Below are 22,380 nucleotides of genomic sequence, written 5' to 3' on the forward strand. Positions count from 1 at the left end.
CATCCACACTCACTACAACCCCCAGTGGCATACTGAAGCACGCTGTCTGATGTCAGACTCCTCCCCTTACCCTTTGCCCATATAACCTCTGTATGACCCATGTGGTGCATGTGATACCTGCACAGTAATGTGTTGCGGCAATCTCACTAGTGATGAGCTGTATCCCTGGCCCTGCCAAGTGTGTCAATGTATGTGCACCCCTGTGAGAGTGTGGCTGTGTTGACGCTGGCCCCTGTTCATGCGGACAGGCACATGTACATCACCTACCATGTAGCTACCATATCCCTGTAGCAGATGTCACTCACCATCACATATCTGTTCTGCAGACTCTACAACAAGTAACCTATGTGACCCATCCAACAACTGCATAGGACTGTGATAGATACCCTGTGCTGGTAGGTGTGTGACACAAATATGCTTAGGTTTTACTCTCCCACCCCTCCCTGACTTGTCGATGCCTCTGTCTGTCTTTCTCACTCCCTCACTGGTGGATGTGAAGACCTATACCTGCTTTTCTTAGGCAGCAGCATCTATATTGTAGGTAATGCTCATGATCTGCTGATGGCCCCTGTAGGAATTGCAGCCATCCCCTAGCTGATTGCATGTGGAACAGCTGTGGTAACATTCCCATAGCCAATTGCATGGAAACACACTCCAATATCTAGGAATATCATGTTTGTTTTGGTCCTTTTCATTCACTGTGAGCAGGAACTCATTCTGTTGTTTGGCAAACAGCATCTCAGATGGAGTGAGGATTTACCTCTGACAACATACACTGTGGAAACAGGCCAACACACAGGAGGGGGATGTGCCTGACCTGACTACAGATTGTAAATGCTGCTATACTGCATTCGGAGTAATGTTGGTTTAACAGGGTGTGTGCGGATATGGCTGTCCTACATGTATTAATACCTGCCATGTCAGTTGTATGTTTATGAGGACTCCCCATCTGTGGGGACATCTGTAGACTGGGCAGTGTGTGGTGCCTTTGGTGTCATGTGTTACCCACAGAACATGTATCTGTGAACTGCAGAAGGTAGTGTGAGGATTGCAGTCTGTAGATGGTGAAAGCCATGACAGTTACTGACTTCATATCCCTCATAGGACATATGTTGCAACAAACCCTGTTACAACAGTAAATGTATGATGTTATCACAGCAACATGTCAATAGTGGCCCTATGTATGTGCTTCCAGCCACAACTTAGTCAACATTTGTACATATGCCATGCTTAAGAGGTGCATATGTGCTTTATACCATAATTAGTGTCAGCATATCTGATAATAACCCAGTGAGATATCAGACTGCTACACATGTTATGTACAGTAGGGGTTATATCTGATGACATAACCTGGACATACTGTGGTTGTTTGTACAGTACTGAGGTCTGTGTACTTATGGTGACTGTCGACAGTGTGTGTATTGTTAATATGTATCTTGGCCTGTGTACAGACTGTGGTAGTTGTCATCATCCTAGGTCCCATCCTATCTGATATCGCATGCTGCACCAATGTATGTTACCATATTGGCTTACATGTTTGTAAGTCCATGCACACACATGTTCCATACCACAGTCAGCCATCAGACCAAACTGTGTAGTGGCCCAGTATATGTAGGGTTAGTGTGTGAGTGGCACATATGAGGATGGTGTTTAACAGATAGACCATATACTGTAATATTATGCTAGCTTGCCATATGTAGCTGTGGCTGTGTTCTCATTGGTTGCAGTTATGCACTTTCACACAGGTGTATCTTACCCTGTGCTGTGACATGCCTGTACAGCCTGCTATATATGCAGGTACATATGCATTCCATCATAGGAGATGTAGGCCAGTGTTGAGCCAGTATGCTGTAGCCTGCACAGTGCATTGTTACATGCCTATCAGCTTAGTGTACTTACCCAGTGAGATGTCATGTGCAGATACTTTCCAGATGTACTGCTGCCGGGCCTCCCTTAACAGTCATGTATGTCAGACAGAGCAGTGGGATTCTGTACAGATGTATGCCAATATCTAGTGGGTAGTATGTGGCCATGGTACCCCTGTACCAGTGGTTATTACGTGTCAGGCCAGACAGGGGTGTATGAATGCATAACCTATGGTGGCATATGTATACCAGCCGTTATGTGTTATACCCATCTACATGGCTCTTAACATCCATATTGTCAGGCATGGTACACATGTTTTGCACTACAGGGTTATGTGTATACCTCTGGACTGTACAGAGTGTCAGAATGTCCTCACGTATTGGCCAATATCTCTGCTGTAGTCGACAGCGGCAGTACGTGCTAGCAGTGGTATTTTACTATGATGTCCTTAGGATGTCAGTAGGCAATGGCACACATGTGGAAAGCAGATGTGACCACCCACACACACCATGTCTGTGAAGACAATCCCAATTACAGTAGCAATAATACATAGAACTGTAATAGTACACAAATAAAGGTTTTGCATTTCTGCAAACCTGTGTGTGGTGTTTTTCCTATGACCTCTCTGTTGGTATATGTTGCAGGCAATGATTGTCATTTGTATGAGTGGCCCATACAGTGTCCAGTTGTTCAGGTGTGAACTGTAGGCTTAGTGGCTGTTCCATATTTTGTGCACCTTCTACATATGTATCTTACTGTACATATCTCTGCATGTGTATGTGTAGTCACATTTAAATGTATATATATATATATATATATATATATATATATATATATATATATATATATATGTGTGTGTGTGTGTGTGTATATCTGTATCTGCATATATGTGTCTGTGTATATGCATCCTGGGGATGTTGATAGCTTCCACATTTTACATGTCCTATGGGAGCCAGACTGTACTGCATAATATGTTACCAATACCAGCCTGGCATCATACAGGTGGGATGTAGTACTGTTAACATCTTGTGCCCATGTCATGTCAGGTCCTGGTTATGGGATCTGCAACACTTGGTAGTGTGTTGCAGGGTGGATGTGTTTGGCTGTGGGGGGGTATGCCTATTCATACAAGACGTGTATAGTTTGGGGCCTCTCAACCCCATTAACGGTGCATGTGGACATATTTGCTTTTGTTAATCTACCATTGCTATCTAGAGATGTATGGCCACATATAGCTATATAGATATATATATCTGCTTACATATATATGACTATGTCCGTATATACCTACACAGATATATATCTGTGTACATATATGTACCTTGCTGTGTATATGTAGACATATAGGTGTAGACATATATATGTGTCAATGTAGGCATTTGCATGTATATATGTTCATATATATTTATATATATGTATATATTTCTAAATATACATATATATATGTATATATATATATATATATATATATATATATATATATATATATATATATATACATACACACATATATAGATATGTTGTATCTGTTTAGATATTAATATATTTACACACACACATGCATCTAGATGTTGGTATACATTCTCTGTACTGTTGCATGACTGGGCTGGATGATATGTTTCTGAAAACATCAGATTTATGTATATCAGGCATGGCTTAGTGGGAAAGCACTTTGTATATGATGTGCAAGGTCCTGTGTTTGAGCCTTGCTGAGGCTGTTTATTTTGTTGCTGGGCAGAACATGGGCCATTGGATACAGACTGTTTAAGGCACTTTAAAGCAGTGCATCTTCATTAGACAATAATTTAGTTATCAGGAAGGGAACCTTTAGTGCAGTGTGTATACCAGGGTCGTGTGTTTCCCGTATACCTGAATTAGATGTTCCTATTAGGTTTCATATGCATACCGGGCAACCTTTTGTACCACGTATGCTTTGTGATACCTACAAATAAAACCGTTGGTGTAAACAAAGTCACACGTGAAGTGTATTGTTATTATCAGGAAAACATACGTCTCATGCGGGACTACCCAAAAACTGGATAACGTTCTTTGTGGTAACACCATGTCTACACAGGTAAGCATGGCTGTGTTCATATGTGCATGGACTACAGCGTGTGGAAGACCAAAGATTCTTGGGTCGGGACAACGTACAAGATGAGTCCCGAGGGGAGGAGGAGTGGAGGGTGGGCAAAGTGTGGTGGTGTAGTAGCTACGGGAAGGTAACCAGAGAAGGGATAGTGGCTGCATGTGTGCAGCGGGGAGGCAGGTGGAACTGTGGGTAAAAAAAATATGGGTCAAGGAGATGCTGGGTTGGATGGGCCTGTACTGGTCGGTCCACCTAGTGGGTGGGAGAATGGGAAATGAAATATAAGAAAATAACAGATAAATGGCAATATATTTAAATTCCTATTTATGTAAAACAAACAAAATACAATAAACTTGGTAGTGTATTACAGGGCGGAAGTGTTTGGCTGTGAGGGGGGGTATGCCAATTACTACAAGACGTATATTGTTTGGGGTCTCCCAACCCCATTAACGGTGCATGTGGACATATATGCTTCTGTTAATCTACCATTGCTATCTTACGGATGTATGCCCATATATACCTATATAAGTATATATATTTGCTTACATATTTATAACTATGTCCATATATACCTACGGAGATATATATCTGCGTACATATATGTACCTTGCTGTGTATATGTGGACATATAGGTGTTGACATATATATGTGCCGATCTCGGCATTTGCATGTATATATGTTCATATATATTTATATATATATATATATGTATATATTTCTGAATATATATATATATATATATATATATATATATATATATATATATATATATATATCTACATGGATCTACTTCTGAATGTCGGCAGTCCAGAATGCCGACTTTCATATGACCGACACCATATGATCAACAGTCCAGAATGCTGACGTCCTGAAATAGAACCACCACCCACCTGGAAACACAGTAAAACTGTGTTATGCACGGGGGCAAGCCCCCCTTCGCCCCCCCCACCCCCCTGCTACTTAATTATTTTCACTTTGAGATTACACTGCAGTGCAGGAAAGGGGACTCTCCCAGTCCCGCACTGTAGCAGGATCTCCGCTATCAGTTGTCAGCCTTTCAAACGTTCGAACATATGGTGTCGGACATATGAGTTTCGAACATTTGAAAGTTCGAACAACTGAAGGGGATCCATCTACATATATAGATATGTTGTATCTGTTTAGATAATATATTTACACTCACACATACATCTAGATGTTGGTATACATTCTCTGTATTGTTGCATGACTGGGCTGGATGTTATGTTTCTGAAAACATGCAAGTTATATCTATCTGGCATGGCTTAGAGGTAAATCACTATGTGTATGGTGTGCATGGTCCTGGATTCGAGCCTTGCAGAGGCTGTTTATTTTTTTGCTGGGCAGAACACAGGCCGTTGGATGCAGAGTGATTAAGGCACTTTAAAGCAGTTGTAAGCGGGTTTGCGCGGATGTAAGCACTGCTAACTTCTGGTTACAGTTTCTTATGCTCAGTTAGCTTCTACATTGCTTTATCTGGACATGCTGGACAGATCAGAACAGTTGAGGAGTATGACTATGCATACAGCTTACTACCTGAACATTCTGCCACAGTCTGTACAGTTGATGGTTATGATTATGCTTACAGTTTACTATATGAACATTCTAGCAAATTCCGTACTGGTGGGTCTAATTATACATACAGCTTTCTATCTGAACATTCTCACAAACTCTGTACAGTTGCAGGGTATGATGATGCATACAATGTACTACCACTCCCAGGATTCAAACCCCTGCTATGTGTGGTAAAAATATTACAGTCAACATCACAGTACACTATGCTATCAGGGAATTGGTGTGAAGCATTCCAATGTTTTCTGTCTAAGTCTCCCTCAGTTGTACAATATGACTGACCTCTTGGGACTTCCAACATTGTTGTACTGAACTTCCTACACATTTTAAGTGCTTAATGCAACAGTACTATTTATAGAATGCAACACTACAACAACATATGAAAGCAGAATGTACACAAGCACTCTAGGGGTTATACTTTTATTCACAAGATATCACACCTTTATTTACACACAACCTATATGACAGTCTTCCTGCCATATTGTCTGGTTTATTCAGTACATCCCATACACAATACATTTTTATACTGGTATAACACTTTCTAGAACTGTTATATTTATTTGTTATGACAGTACATGCAGGAGTATTACTAACCTGCCTCGCGATGCAGCCTTTGTAGCCTAGCAGCATAGGCTTGCTGGTTCGCAGGCCGCTCTATAGCAGCTGTCAGAGTAATACAGTGATATTTAGCCATTACTTATCCATAGCATACACAAGCTAGGCAATCATTATCTACGTAGTAGAATGGGTACTTACTCAGTGCTGGGGCATTGGCCTTCTGCCTTGATTCTTGGATCCACTGCTCCAAGTGATCCCCCCTCCACCGCTTCAGGTCAGCATGGTGATGCCTGACCTGCTCACCAGTCTGGGGGATACCAGTGGCACTGGTGAGGTCACAGGCGAGACTGTCCCAGGCCTCCACTTTATACTGAGAGCCCTGGTACTGGCCCTGCAGTAGTCTCTGCTCATGGTGTTTTACCAGAAACCATACCATGTATCTGGACTCCTGGGTGCCCCAGCACTGCTCTGTAAATCGAGTGCCTTCCCCAACTCCAGCCATTCTGCCTACAGTAGGGAGTTGCAACCAGTTATGGGAAATATTCACACCTGTGGGGTTTACATACACCCAATTTCTCGCACTTTCCTGTGATTGATAAGCTATGGGCACACCAGCTTACCTAATGTTGGCATTGCTTAAAGGGGTATACCACTGGGCAGATTGAGTTAGCCAGCCTACAAATTGCTTACACCAAGTAAACTGAGCTGTGCAATGCTTACCATTGCTTAATATTTAATTAGCATTATATTTTCCTTTTGGCATTGATTTATTATTTGTTACATGTTATACCTGTGTCTGGTATGTGTGATCCATGTGTACATACACTGTATGGCGTCCTGTGGGACTTCAACATTTTATTACAGTTACACCTCACATCTGGCAGTACTCCTGTTCACATATTTATGTTATGTAGCAGGTTATACAATATCGCACTGTACATAGATTCCTTTCACATGTTTGATTTTCCTATGGTGAGGATTTGTTTGTTGAAACCTTCATTGCATATACTGCTATGATGGCTTAGTGGTCAACTACTGTGACTGTAGTGCCCAGGGTCTTGGGTTTGAGCCTTGCAGAGGCTGTTTATTTTGCTGCTGGGCAAAACACAGGCCGTTGGATATTGAGTGGTTAAGGCACTTTACAGCAGTTGTAAGCGGGTGTGCGTGTTTGCATGGCAGTAAGCACTGCTATCTTCCAGTTACAGTTTCTTATACTCAGTTAGCTTCCACATTGCTTAATCTGTGTAGGCAGTGCTTACCCCCATGCATACGCACTTAAACATGCTTACTTGTGCTTACTTATGCTTACTATTGCTTATTTGTGCTTAAACCTGCTTACTAGTGCCTTATTCATTATGACACTGATACTTCACATATGCATTTCCTGTAGTACTCCAGTTCATAAATACGTGTTATTTATTGGGTTTTGCAACAAAACTATTGGTTATAATGTGCTTTTCCTTGTAAAATAGACTGTGCTGCAGTGGGACTTGAACCAGGAATGTTTGCTCGTTAGGCAAACGCTCTGCCCACTACACTATTGCTGTGCTGCTTCACTTGCATATATCTTCCTTGTTATCCTCTTCAGCCTTTTAATCTGCTTTAACTGTAGCTAAGCGATGGGCACACCCATGCACCTACGGTTAGCTGTACTCTGATTTTTCAACAAAATAAATACACGGGTTTCTTCATTTCATTTTAATGTACTGTTGCTGTTGTGCACATGGGGGACTGTTGGTGGGGATATGTGGACACCTATGGGCGGTCTCGCTCATTTCTTACCACTTTCTGCCATTCTACATTGCAGGGCTGTGTTTATTCTGAGAGCTCTGCTCTCAGACACACCCCCTGCACTTGTACACGCTCCATGTAAGCAGCGCGCCTTCATTACTTTGCATGGGGTGCTGCTATCCTGCTCCTAAACGGGAGCTTCCGTGCAGGACTAAGCCAGCCCTGCATGGAAGATTAGTGAATCCGGGGGATTGACTTTCTTTTAATCAGAAGCAAAACTCCACACAAGAATACTATCTAATATCCAAGCATGCCTTCACATTCCTGTGTTTATTAAAGACTCAGAATTTGTTTGAGAAAAACTATTGTGATGGCTTCCATTTCTGCCCTGTTATATTTCCATCTAGCAGATACTTTGGAAAAAAAATGCCAAAAGTACATGTTTAAAAAACATGCCCCCATACCACTAAATATATTCCCAAGATAGTCCGAATTTATCACTTTCTTTGCCTTATCATTTCTTCCCACCCCCCCTCTCACCTTACAAACATAGTTGTCCAAAAGTAATGGCTACCTTGAACATATCAAGCATGCTTAATATATTACTGTCAGCACCATCTGGAAAAATGTTGTTGGCAATTTACAGAGTTTTGACTTCCTGAGAAGGTCTTACTGAGTTTCTTCTCTCCCTTCTTTAAGCATAATAGCATTGGTATAAATGTGTTCCTTGTAATAAACAATTTACCACTTCTGAGCACTTCAACATATGCAACTTCTCTGCTTGGTCTCTTTCCACATATCACCGCAAAACTGACTCCTAACCCTATGACTGTTCCAAATTCATCTTCGGATAGGTGAGTTCTGCCAAACCCTTATGCTCTTCATAGCTCTCACAATCGCTTATGGGTAGATAGTGATGATACAGAAGAGAAGCCCTTAAAAATAACTGCACCCCCATTGTCAAAGTGGTCTGTTCAGAATGGGCTGATTCCTCATTCCTGCAGGATAGCCTGAACTACTTTTAGGTTCATGAACACAGAACCTGCACTTTCTATTTTATATCATTCTCTCCTTTCCTCTCAACCAAATTACTTGGAAAAAGCTGTTACCTCTCAAGTCCAGTTTGAGTGGCATGCTTTACCTCTCAAGTGCTGTTCAGTTTTGAGTGTTGTCCAGTTTGAGTGGCATGCTTTACCTCTCAAGTGCTGTTCAGTTTTGAGTGTTGTACAGTTTTGAGTGGCATGCTTTACCTCTCAAGTGCTGTCCAGTTTTGAGTGTTGTACAGTTTTGAGTGGCATGCTTTACCTCTCAAGTGCTGTCCAGTTTTGAGTGTTGTCCAGTTTTGAGTGGCATGCTTTACCTCTCAAGTGCTGTCCAGTTTTGAGTGTTGTCCAGTTTGAGTGGCATGCTTTACCTCTCAAGTGTTGTCCAGTTTTGAGTGGCATGCTTTACCTCTCAAGTGTTGTCCAGTTTTGAGTGTTGTCCAGTTTTGAGTGGCATGCTTTACCTCTCAAGTGTTGTCCAGTTTTGAGTGTTGTCCAGTTTTGAGTGGCATGCTTTACCTCTCAAGTGCTGTCCAGTTTTGAGTGTTGTCCAGTTTTGAGTGGCATGCTTTACCTCTCAAGTGCTGGCCAGTTTTGAGTGGCGTGCTTTCATCACTCCTTTATAACATTTCCTAAAATAGCACTTCACATCACATAGACAGCTCTGGTTAGGGTATTAAAAGGACATGATTTGTAGTAAATTCATCTTTCTTGCACATGCCTTTACTCTCATAAGCCATTCCTGTTATTCTAGAAACTCATGTAGCTTAGTTTCTTTATTCCTCTTCTATTATTACTTCAATGTCTGCTTTGCAGTATCTTTATCCTCTCTGTCTGCATCACTGAATTTGAGTACCCTCAGGGGCCCATTCTTAGACTATTATGCCTTTCACTATGGTTTGATACTGGGAATTGGGGGTAGGGTAGGGAAACATAGTGAATTCCCTCAGGGGCATTTCTTGGAATATTACTCTTTTCACTATTACTATTACTCTTTTCACTATTACTATTACTCTTTTCACTATTATTTGATATTTTTAAGGTTTAATAAAGTATGTGCTTGAGTTTAAGTGCTATTATACTATGGTTATTTTATTTAATTATTTTACATTTGTTTACCGGGATAGTCCGACTGAATACATGTCCATTTTCAGCGGAGGCCTGGGGAGAAAAGCTCCACATAGACAAACTTAGATAGATTACACAGAAGTTAGCAAACAATTATAAAAACAAGGTGATCATATACAATGGCTTAGTAGTGTTCCCTAGTAGGGACTCACAATTCTCATGGACAGACACAATTAAAAGCAGGGTCTATATTAGAACACCGAACATTCAAAATGTCGAGTGTTCTAATATCAACCCATTTTCAGCAAATGCTGAAAATATCGAAGAAACAGAAAACAGAATTTTTTACTAAGGAAAGAATTTGGTTGTCCGTTTCTGTTGCCTTGGTATTTTCAGTGCTCTGGTGGAAAGTTATGGGTCGGGTTTAGGTAAGTGTGCGATTGTGTGGACTTGTGGGTTTGGCCAGGTTAGGTGAGTTAGGGTTAGGGCGCGGGTCAGGTAAGTGTGCGATTGTGTGGACGTGAGGGTTAGGGCAGGTTGGGTGAGTTAGGGTTAGGGAGCGGGTGAGGTGACTGTGCGATAGTGACAGACCTTAGGATTAGGGTTTGGGTTAAGGTAAGTGGATAGTTAGTGGTGTATGTATAGTTTAGTGTAGGGTTAGGTGTTACAGTTTAGGTGCATGTGTGTGGATTGCTGTTTGTTTGGTGTGCTTGTGTTGTGTGTATGTGTTTTGGAACAGCAATTTTGCTGTTCTGAATGTTTGATGTTTTGTATTTTCAATTGCTAGGGTTCGATATTAGAACACTCGACATTTTGAATGTTCGGTGTTCTAATATAGACCCTTAAAAGTAAGAGACATCAGACTGGAAGCAGAGCTTGATGACTTAGTTACAAGTTATGATAATTACAGAATATGCTTTCAGTTTATAACTTAATCAGGGTTGGTATAGGGCATAGCCAATTCACTTTGAGATACTGTTTGAGGTTTTTTTTTTTTTAAGAGACTTTTGGAGCATTGTAGGGTTATATAGTTTGGCAAGGAATTCCAGGTTTTGCCAATGAAGTTGGCAAACAGGGATTCACCAGCAGAGTTATTAGCTTTGTGGATTTGGACCAGTAGTTTATCGGCTGACCGTAGGGATCTCAGGTTGCTATATGGCTTAATAATATTTTTAAGTGAGGGGGTATCCTCAGGGTGGTACAAAATTTTCTGCGCTATTAAAAGTTGATTGAATTGAATTAAGCTGGGCAGTTCTAGTCACTCTAGTTGTTTAAGGTTCTGGCAGTATTGCGTTCTATAGGTGGAGCCATTGGCAAATCTGGCTATATGATTGTAGCTATGGGACAGCTTACCTAGTTCGGATTTGTTGAGGTTTGAGAGTACAGGAGAGGCATGTAAAAGAGTAGAGAGTAGGTGTGATCGGGCAATTGCAGTCCTAGCCAGTGGGGTTAAAAATGTCTTGTTTCTATACAGTGATGCAAGCTTCTTATTGATGATCTGTATGGCTTTGTTGACCTGTAGGTCAAATTTGAGATTATTGTCTATGATAACCCCTAGCAGTTTGGTGTGATGATCTGGGGAAATAGTGGTACCATTGTTAGATGTGACAGAGAATGAAAGTGTGGTAGATCTACTAGTGGGGGAGAAGAGTAGAAGTTTATTGGGGTTCAGAAGTAGGCGTTGGTTGGTGAGCCAGTTATTGATAGTGTTAAATGTATTTTGGGTTAAGGTTTGCAGTTCAGATGGGGAGGTGGCTGAGAAGAGCAGAGTGGAATCATCTGCATATTGAATGCAGGTAGCTTTAGGGATAGCAGTGTGAAGGTTGTTGATAAAAATAGAGAAGAGTAGTGGACCTAGTATGGACCCTTGAGGGACACCAAGCGCGCGGGTAGCTGGCTGGAGAGTTTGCCCTGCCACAGTACCGCCTGTTGTCTACCAGTCAGGTAGGACTGGAACCACTGGATAGCAGGCTTGTTGAGGGAAATAGATTTTAGTGAAAGAATGAGAAGTTCATGGTTGACCATGTCAAAGGCTTTTGATAGGGCAGAGGTTAGCCTATTGTCATTCTTGTTTTGGTTTATGGCAGCAGTAAAGGAAAGGAGGGCTGAGGTGGTGCTGTGGTATGGCCTGAAACCATGCTGGGAGTCGGATAGTAAGTTATTCTGTGAAAGGTATTGCATTAGTTGCTTGTGTACATATTTCTCCATTATTTTGGCTAGTGGGGAAAGAATGGCAATGGGTCTATAGCTGGATATGTCTGAGGAGCTACCACCTTTATGGAGTGGGTTGACGTGAAATATTTTCTAGAGGGAGGGGATAGCATTTTCAGATAAGGTTCTGTTGATGAGGATAGATATGGGATATGCAATGGCATCTGCAGCTATTTGTAGGTACTCTGCAGGGAGGAGGTCAGCAGCGAGGGTGGTAGGTTTTAGTTTTTTTAGAAGTGCTTTGATAAAACTAGTGGATATTGGTTGGAAGCTAAATTCAGGGTGATTATTGGGTAGATTAGGCATGTGGTTTAAGTTAAAAGGGTTTAGTTGATTTGCTAGGGATTGGATTGTTTCAGTAAAAAAGTTATTAAAGGCACTAGCTATGGCCTCTGGGGAACTATGGGTGTAGTTAGCCGAGGTTGGGGTGGTGGAATGACCTGGACAAAGCAGTTGATTTAAGCCTGCCTAGAACTTTTGGGGGTTGTTATGGTGTTTTTGTAGGAGATTTTGGTAGAAGCTTTTTTTATCCAGTAAAATGGATTTTTTTGTATCATTCCTGAGTTGACGATATTTTAGATGGTCAAGTGGGGCTTTAGTTGTTCTCCAGCTGGTCAGGCTCTGTTTCTAGTTTTGATTTTAGCTTTGGTATCCTTTGTGAGCCATGGTGCTGTATTTGATCTAGTTTTTATTGTATGTGCTGGAGCATGGGAATCGAGGATAATTAGGAATTTAGTGTTAAAGTGATCTATGGCCTCCTCTAATGTTAGATTTTTTTAGTTTTGACCAGTCAACTGCTTTTAATTTGTTTTGGAATATAGCAGTGTCAAAGTTTTTCCTGTTTCAAACTGTTTTATATTTGGGCTGGTGAGGGTTTCCTGCCTTATGTTTTATGATATAGGTTAGACAATGGTCGCTGAGGTCATCAGGGAGAGTACCAGCTGTGTACAGTTGGGGTTGGTTATTAACTAGGATCCAGTCTAGGATACTTTCCCTGTTCATAGGTTCATAGGTAGGTACTAGGTTATTGGCCCTAGGGCCTATATAAGCCTAGCCAAAAAGGTACCCTGGCTTTCACCATCCAAGAAAATTATTTTCCTGTGCCACTGTCGAGCAGAGCCATGGAAGTGATCCCCGGGGTGAATTTCCTATTTCCCATCCAATTATCAAGATTTTTCTTCAAGAGTGCTAATGAGGAGCTTTGTTTGATATAGATAGGTAGTTTGTTCCAGAGTATGGGAAGTCTCTGGGACAGGAATCTATCCGTCCAGCATGTTCTGTTTGTTGTGGTGACCAGGCTTAGGTCCCTAGAGCATGTAGCTCGGAGGGATTGGGATTTCTTTAAGTGGAGCATGTCCAACAGCTCTGGGTTTGACATAGCTTTGTATGTTAGGCAGAGTTGGTTGGTTTGTTTATCCTAGTGGGAGAGATTATGGTCTGTTTAAACTCAGATAAGTTTATATGGGTGAGGGGGGTCGGATGAGCAGGGGTGCCAGTCGGTGTTAAAGTCACCAAGAACTATGGTTTCTTGGGGATAGGTAGTGGATAATCAGTAAAGGATATCTTCTAGGGTATTTAGGTTGTTGCCTGGTGGAATGTATGCACAGACGATGTTCAAGTACTTGTTTTGGTTAATCTGCAGCTTGGTTATGAGGAGTTCCGCGTTATTGAATTGGGGAGGTTGAATGGTGTCTCTATTAATGGTTAGAGTATTTCTGTAAAGGACTGCTATCTCACCTCCTTTCCTTGTAGCATGGTCTAACCAGCGAATATTGTATCCTGGAGGTAGTATCTCATTGTCAGTAGTACTGGGTTTTAGCCAGGTTTCCGTAAGACACATAATGTCTGGGGAGTGGGTTGCTAGGAGGGAGTGTAGGTTGGGTATCTTATTGTTAATACTTCTAATATTTAGGTGAAATGCTAGGAGTGAACTAGTGGGAGTATACATGGGTAGCTTGACTGTGGGGGTTGTGGTAGGGGAATGGAGGTTATTGGGTGTGGGTGGGCCAGGGTTGGCATGAATGTCTCCAAGTGTTATAAGGTTATAGTGACAGGATATTCTGAGCTTTAGGAGTTTGTTTATAGATTTTATATAGTCTTTGTATTTAGGATTATGTTTTGTGGCTGTGCAGGGGTGGTATTTTATAGAGGGTGGTATATTCTGTGTGCTGTGGATGGTAAAGTGTTTGGTGTTATGTGTGAGGTCATGGGTGTCTGTTGACCATTTAGGTAGTGAATACCATGGTCAAGTGTTTGTTCATAGGCAGTGAGATGGTAAAATAGAAACAGTATGGGAATTAGGGTAATTAGCAGTTTTTTGCTTGTTTGCATTTTGTTAGGGGGGTGGGCCAAATTTTGATGGCTAACTGAGCTAATAGGGTGTGGAAGAATGGGAGAGAAGGAAATGGGTAAAGGGGGAAGGGTTGCTCAATGATGTGTGAGGTGCTGATTGGTACTTAGTGGGAGGGGAGTGGCAAAGTCTGGTTTAAATTTAGCCCTAGTAGCGGCAGGTGAGATTTGGGGGCAGGGAGGGGAGCAGAGTGAGCCTGAGCGCAGTGCGGTGAACACTGACTTCGAGAGGTACCTTGGGCTTTTGGTTTGTATGATTGTATGTAAGCAATGTTTTTGGATGTACTTTAATTTGTTTTATTTTTGTTTTATTTTTACACCAATTTTTAGGTTTATTTTAATAGGATCCTAGGGGTAAACTAGCAAATTTAGTCAATATGGAGGGAGCCAAGTTACTGTGGGGACAGCCTAGAAGCAAAACTTTACCAAAGTAAAAAGTAAATGCTTGGGACAGGAACACTGTGTGAGTGTAAGGCTAATTCAAGGAATTATAGCCAAATCTAGTGGCAATTGGCTGGATCCCTTCACTGTTGTTGTGCAATCACCTTTAAGCCTCAATAGTTTACAAAAACTAAATTGTAATTCACCTATTACAATTGAAAAGCTGGAGGGAGTCAGGTTCTTGCTTCCCAGAGGTTTTACTTAGTTAAGATAGCCAGCTTCAGTGGAGAAGGTAGAAATTGCTTTATGCAGTTAATCTCAGGTGGGGGTGGGGGGGTCATGCAGGAAAGAAACCCGTGCAAACTGAGAAATAAAGGTAAATAAGGCAGAATTAGTGCAAAGGTTACAAGAATGTGAAGTGGAGAGCATGCAAGGAATAGAGATGGAGAGTAAAATGAATTATATTGCATACATTATAATTAAAATTAATTATATTGCATACATTATAATTAAAATTGATTATATTGCATACAGTATCAGCTCTGTAAAACCACAGACTAACAGCAATATCATACAGCCTCTAAGTCCAGTGATAACAGCTGTATAATTCAGCAATGAATGTGCACAGGATATAATGCACAAAGCAAAGTATGGCTGTTTTAGGACAATAATTCTAGAGTTATGTTATTAAGTATGAACTAACAGTAACATGAATTGTGTTCACTTAGCCTTCTATAAAAGCAATTATAAAGTCCAGCCTGTAAGTCTTCTAAGTACGGTAGCATGCCATAGGAATGCTTACAAATTTAATCAGAACATGAATAACTTCTGCAAAACAGTTAGCAGGATGCCTGGCAGATATTCAACAATTAAAGTTCTACCTTCATAAAACAAGATAAAAAAACAAGCAGTTTGTAAGTTAGAACATTAGCTAGCTCTCAAAACATGTAGGAGTTCTGAACAGCAGTTACAGCTTAGCACCATCAAATACCTCAGTAGTTAACAGTAATAACCAAATAAATCAGCAGCTAACAGTAATAACCAAATAAATCAGCAGCTAACAGTAATAACCAAATAAATCAGCAGCTAACAGTAATAACCAAATAAATCAGCAGCTAACAGTAATAACCAAATAAATCAGCAGCTAACAGTAATAACCAAATAAATCAGCAGCTAACAGTAATAACCAAATAAATCAGCAGCTAACAGTAATAAGGGGACAATAATGCAAATTAGCTGTAGTATACATGTGATACTGCTCAACTTACTTGCTGTGCAGGCACAACGAACAGAGGGGTAGGACAACAGCTACAGGATGAAATTAATGTGAGTTAGGTAGTAGAGAATTTGATTAAAGATGGCACCCTAGGTGGTTATGGTGTTTAGGGATTGTAGATTTATATTTTCAAAGGGTATACTGAGTCACTCATAATGTTATATTTTATTACACCATAAATGTACAAACTGTAATTTTTGATACCCTTGATAAGTGTAAGCATGGGCCTGGGAGATGAACCATTTACAGGTTACCTTTGTCCTTTAGAGACATACATGCCAAACCAGGGATGAATTTCCGGTTTCCCATCCAGTTGTCCAAGTTGCACCTGACTTGGGTTAGGGAGGAACTCTGCTTCACATGAATGGGGAGCCTGTTCCATAGATGGGATAGTCTCTGGGATAAATACCCATCTCTCCAATAGGCAAGATTTAAGTCTTTAAAACAGGTAATTCTGGTGCTGTTTGTGTTTTGGATATGCAGGAGGTCTATCAGAGTGGGGTCTGAACAATGCCCAGTATGCCAGGCATAATCACCCTTGCCATGTCTCGAACCCAGGCCCCTGTTAACTACAGCAAACATTATAGTCAAAACTCTTCAGCAGTTTACACCTTCCCTGTTAGCTTACAGGCCACATGGGACCTATACATGCACTTCTGGTAATTTTTGTGAATTAAATAAATTAGTTTCTTCACTAAAAATGGGGAAAATGAGAGAAATGTATTCATGCATTTCAAATATGCTGTTGTGTTCCATAATGTATTAATACTTCATCTTATAGCCTTTTAACTCCATAAAGTTGTACAGCTATGACATTCTTGCATAGCAAACATAAAAAAGGCTGGTGACTAGTTATTGTTTTACAATGATTTTAAAATTTAAAGACGTTACAATTTTTTTCTTAATAACACGCAAGTAAAGCAATAAATTCTATTATATAGTAAGGGGACATCTTTCTACTTGTGAAGAGAATGACTTCTCCATTAGTTCTGATTTTTGAGACTTTCTTAATACAAAGCAATGCTTTGGACTTGATATCCAATTGGCTTCTAGCTACATCAAAATTGTCACCTTTAGCAGTGAGGGTCTATATCACATCGTCAAACTTGCTATTTATTGAATACCTCTTCATCAAACTTACTTTGTCGAAACCCCCTTTTTGTTGAACAATCATTTTAGTGAATATTTTCCCAGGGAAAAGAATCAGTAGTCCTACTACCGATTGTCACAAAAAACACAAAGTTTAAAACACACTCGTGGGGGCTGTGCCCCCCATGCCCCCCCCATGTGGGGGGTTACACCCTCTAAATAAATATACCAACTCTTAGATTGCACTGCAGTGGGGTAAAGGGCAAATTCCCAATCATGGCCTACTGCATTTTTCCGTAGGAAGATATTCACTAAAATGATCACATTTGACAAAAAGGGTTTTCGACAAAGTGAGTTTGACGAAGAGGTATGCGATAAATAGTACATTGGACGATGTGATATAGACTCCAGCAGCAGTGATTCCATTATTTTGTTTACAGTTGAAACAAAACTGACTTGTCAGTCATTTTCCATATATTTTTCTTGCAACCACTTTTGTAAAAGGGAGTAACATTTGTATTTTTTCCAGTCTTCAGGAAGCTTATCCTAATCCTACACTTGGTTGATAAGCTGTTAATGGTTTCCCCTCAGTGCCTGAAAAATTCTAGAATGAGTCCTATTAGGCCACATTACAATCTCTGCTTTTACCATTTAAAGTCTCATTAACTTTTTCTTGTGAAAGGAGCAGGGTCAGCCCCATTTTTATGGCCACTGTCTCTTACTGGTTATGATAAATCCCAGTTCTCTTCATCTGCAAATACTAAGAAGCAATCATTTAATAGTCTTGAATTTCCCATCATCCTTTCCTTACCATCCTCATCTATTCTAAACTTTCCTTGTCTTTTTTGTTCTGTTATATATCTGAAAAATATATCATTACCATTCATAGATAAGTTTTCTGGACTGCTTTAATTCAGAGTTCAAAGAACTGTAACAGGTTGCCAAGAATGGAAGAGGCTTTTCTACAATTTCCTGACCCTCAACATCCCTGGACACAAATGCCTGATGCTGAAATCCCTGATTCCATATTTCAGTAGGAAATAATTGTTAATGCAGTTTATAACTGTATGCCAGCAGTGATACCTGCATTTCTGGAAATTTCTCCTTTTATCCATGTTTGTGTGACCTTGGAGTTTGTCCTATTACTTTGTTAGTTTTTCTCTTTGCTTTTCTGGCCTCTTTTCTTGTCACTTTTTTGCATTGATGTATATGGGAGCACTAATGCAGGCTAGTCAGTTTTTTATGACTAGGCCTCATATGACAGTTATTATAACATAATTACCCATTGCTGCTGCACCCATTGTGTCATTTTAGGCAGAGGCCAACTAATGGACATTTCCAGCATAACTAACATATGAACTCTAAAACAGGATCACTTTAAGGTAGCTCTGCTTAATGCCAGAATTCACAAAAACAAACTGCACGACCTTGAGGCTCTCCTGCATTTGGAAAGTATCCATATCTGTGCAATTGCTACAGCTTGAATTAAATGTTTAGAAAGCACTCCTTCTACACCTGCATTTTGTGTCTACCATACCTTCAGACTCAATGGCAACTATGGTGTCATTTCCATATTTGCCAAGAGCGATACCACCTCCAGAAAGATTCCCAAAGACTCACAAACTGAACTCATGAAACTCAAAACCACACTAAACAGGACAAACTTACTGTTTATAGTTTGTTCTAATACCCTCTATTTCCCTGAAAATCATATAAGGTTTCTAAACATACTTGATGTACTCACCATAAACAAGAACTCCATTATTTTGGGAGACGTTTGCAATCCCTGAATAAACTGCACTATCTATACCACCAATGTGAAGAATGCCGAACAGTTCTTAGATTTAACAAACAAAAACTACCTTGACTGGATTGTCAACAAACCCACTAGACAACATAAGGCCTTCTTGATCTGGTCCTTACAAATCAAGCATTATTCCCCCTGGTATCTCCTTCCTCAGTTAACTTGAATCATAAACTAGTGACCTTCACCTTCAAAATCTCTGAACTCACTAAAACCAATATTTTAGAATTCAAGGATTTCAAACATTTTAATCTCATCAAATTATATGATGAAGTTTCAAAACTGTCTTATAGCAGCATCATCTTCAATGTTACCACAGCAGGTAGATTCACAAAAGATTGCTGTAACCCTTAGATAAATGTGCAGAACTGAAACTCCCACCTAGATTTTAATATAATGGGAAAGTTAAAAACAAACCACCCCAGTGGTCCACCAACATAAATAAAATCTACAATGAAAAAAAATACTTAAAGTACAGAGCAGATCAAAAGACAATCATATCAAGGATAATATCAGACATTTAATAAAATAAATTGAAAATACTATCAGGTCTACTAAAGTAACCTGTGAAATTAGGTTAGCATCCGAAGCTAAGGACAGTTATAAATCTTCCTTTAGCAATGTTAGGAAGCTAAGAAATAACACTGAGCATTGCTCTGACCTTATTCATAATGGCACAACCTATTCTGACCCAGCAGAAATTGCCAACATTATAGAAAAGAAATCTAGTGTAAATTGTACCCCAGATACAACTATCCACAGTGCATTTATTCCTGAATTTCTGAACTCCTTCATCACCAAAGAAGGTGTACTAAAGGTACTTTCCAAGACCAAAACTATTTCCTCCTTGACAACTGATAATATGCTTGCCTGTTTAATAAACAGTACTAAACAAGTCCAGTTAGACCTACTCATTAAACTATTAAACTCAAGCTTAGACACAGACTTTGTCCCTGAGGACAAAGTCTCATTAGACCTACTCCTTAAACTATTAAACTCAAACTTAGACATAGACTTTGTCCCTGAGGTTTGGCACACAGCAGTAGTGATGCCACTCCACAAGGATGACCTCACCATTGGCCCTGGGGATTTTAGGTCCATCAACCTGATGAGTCTTATTTGTAAAACCATGGAACATACTATAAATGAGCTGATAAATGATAATATTAAAAATATCATCAGACTAGATCCGTACAGGCTGGCTTTTATCAAGGGCAGATTTTGTCTAATGTAGATGATCAATTTATTTCAAAGGGCAACACAGGCTCTTGACAGTGGTCACGGAAACAGTGGTCATGGTATCCACACAATGTCCCTTGACCTGGCCAAGGCATTTAACACCATCCCCCATGCTAACATAGTTAGTAAGCTTAATGCAATACAAACAGATCACTATGTGGTAAGATGGATTGCCAACTGGCTAAAAGATAGAACCCACAAAGTATAAGTAGCAAGTGCCTCATCAGAGAGTATGAAGATGACCAGTGGTGTCCCATAGGGCTTAGTGCAGGGACTTCTTTTATCATTCACTTTTCTGATCTCCATCACAAGGACTAAGACATGTGGTTAACCAAGTCTAAAGACAACTGCAAATTGGGAATCACTGTCAAGTCCCCCTCTAATACCTAAGCACTTCATCAAGAGCATCAGTGGCAAATATCTGGTGTACTAAAAATGGGCTCAAATTAAATGCTAAAATGTGCAATATTGTCACATTTGGTAGGCAACCTCTCCATTCAACAAAAATAATGGAAAATACCCCATGTCAAATTGAGATTATTACTAGGGGCTGGGAACTTTGGTTGATAATTCTCTCTCCTTTGATCATTATGTAACAGAAACTGTCAGAAAGCTAATTGACAAAAATATATTATCCAAATCTAAAGAGGTAATTTATTCTTATATACAGCACCAATTAGACCAATTACTGAATACGATGTTCCCTTGTGATGCATCTCACTAGACATATCAAGTAATAAGAAAGATCCCAGAGGTTCCTAACCAAGGAGATCATTTGCTTAAAAACCATAAGGTATCAGAAGATACTGGAGGCACTGACCCTTTATTCAGTATCTTACAGATTCCTGAGTGTAGATATGTGTCTTCTCTTCTGTGCCATTAGGGGCCTGTGGTTCTAGATCTCTTGTAGTTCCACAAATCAAATAGTCCCACAAAAACAAGAACAATGGATCTAAATCTTCACCAGCAGATAAATAAAGTACACTGGAGATATGATATTTTCTTTCTAATGGGAATTACCATATTGGATGGGTATTCATAAATTCACTCCAGGATTAACTAGCCTAGCCCTCCTTAATAGAGGAAATATGGTCTAAGGGTAGATAACTGGAAAGGCTTAAATGTCCATGAGACTTCATTGCCTTGAATCTCCAATGATTATCCAACAATGATGATGATCCCATGAGATGGAAGGTAAGCATTAATGATATGAAAATATGTGCCTCCATCCCTGTTAAAGTGCTTAAAGAAGGGACGTATGGAGGAAAAGAAAAAGGCAAAAGGGAAATTAACAATAAAGTAAAATAATAGCTGGAATGCTGCAAGACAAACTGTTGTAAGACCCCCCTTTTTGCTGCTTGAACATCAGAAGAAGAAATATCTTCATACTTACAGAACTCTGAGTGATAGCAAGTTTCTGAAAAATAGACTAAAAGCTAAACCTACATCCTAATTCAGAATGCTTAGTTTTCCAGATAAGAAATAGGAAAGTCCAGCGCAGGCTTTGTAAACATCCATGGCTTAGTTTATGTATATGTACTGATTTCATTAGATATCAGCCCAGGTTAGGAAGATACCAGTAAAACTGCTCACTGATGTATGTTTCAGTAAACACATATAAATAAAATGCAAGCAGCAGCATGGTTTGCTGAAACAAATACAAAAACTACTTTTTGTGATGCTCACTGGAGAAGAAATGCACTGCCCATTGGAGAAGAGGTACTCACTCGCCTCTACTATTTATATTAATCAACTAAAAGGCTAACAACTCTCATGGTGAATAAATACTGAAGTTTCTGAAAAAGTATAGCATTTTCCTGGCTCTGAAATCTGGCCAAATCCCTTTTGGTGAAGTCTTATAAAGAACGCCTTGCTATACTCATTTCTTAACCAAATTGTGATCTTCCTATCACACACTGAGAATTCCAAACAATATCACAGGGGGAGCTCCTACCATAGTCATTCACAGTGTAGCTACAAGGGACACATCTCTAGAAACAGGAGAAGAGTAAAAACAGAAAGCTAGAAAGTCGTGTGTTAATACTGCTAAAAAGCTAGCTTCATTCAGGAGCTACTTCATTAATATATG

At 40.0% G+C, this 22,380-nt stretch overlaps 1 protein-coding gene across 1 annotated transcript in view; it reads left to right on the top strand.

Annotated features, from left to right (window-relative positions):
• Window positions 1-22,380, top strand: part of LOC122814356 — a 608,759-nt gene that overhangs the window by 564,121 nt on the left and 22,258 nt on the right. The window lies entirely within an intron of this gene.

Source organism: Protopterus annectens, chromosome 10.part0, assembly GCF_019279795.1.
Source record: "Protopterus annectens isolate FY-2018-M chromosome 10.part0, PAN1.0, whole genome shotgun sequence".
Lineage (NCBI taxonomy): Eukaryota > Metazoa > Chordata > Ceratodontiformes > Protopteridae > Protopterus > Protopterus annectens.